The sequence below is a fragment of the Capsicum annuum genome, chromosome 9, assembly GCF_002878395.1.
Source record: "Capsicum annuum cultivar UCD-10X-F1 chromosome 9, UCD10Xv1.1, whole genome shotgun sequence".
Taxonomy (NCBI): domain Eukaryota; kingdom Viridiplantae; phylum Streptophyta; class Magnoliopsida; order Solanales; family Solanaceae; genus Capsicum; species Capsicum annuum.
The window spans coordinates 78,338,177-78,338,954 of NC_061119.1; positions in this window are offsets into that span (position 1 = coordinate 78,338,177).

The following is a 778-nucleotide window of genomic DNA, read 5'->3' on the forward strand; positions in this document are numbered from 1 at the left end:
TTTTACGAGTCATTTGATGAAGTGTTCGATGGGAAATGGATTGTGTCTAAAGAGGAGTATTCAGATTCAGGTAAGTTTATCTATTTAACATGGTAGTTTATTGTATTTGCTTTATTTTACATTTGGGAAACTGTTAAGCAGTTTTTGGAATGGAAACCAAAGCTAATCCTGAGACGCAGGCTCTGGCAGCACTTTCCTATTTAGCCGGGGATTTTGTTCTCCAAGCATGGAGATAAAATCTAGCAAGACGTCTGGCTGGGGTGTGAACCTTGTTCATCAAACTGTATTCGAATTACTAATGTGAATAGTAACAAGTACTCTATGTGTGCTTATCCTGCTGATCTTCTCTAGGAGACTGACTTAAAGAATCACAAATAGGGTCATCATTTCGTTTGTGGTTACAAAGGTTTCTATGAGTATGCAAAGTTGAATGGGATATATGTTGGTGAACCTGTTGGACTTGATGTTATTCTTAGTCAGAGTAGATGTTTTCTTGTGTTATGATTTGGTCAAGTGGTGTGATTGACGGATGAAGTATTCCTAAGCTCATCTTCCTGACGAAAAAATTGACAAATTGGAATGGCAATGGGGTGGTGACCAATCATCATCTCTTAACTTGTTTTGCTATCTTTACAGTTTAATCAAAGGTCCATTTTTAATTCTGGTATTGATTTCTCCATTTAAAGTTTGGAAGACATTTATAAATGCACTTGCCATGGGTAGAATTGACACAGCATGGACCCAAGCTGAGCTGTTTGAATGATTTTCTAGTGCTACC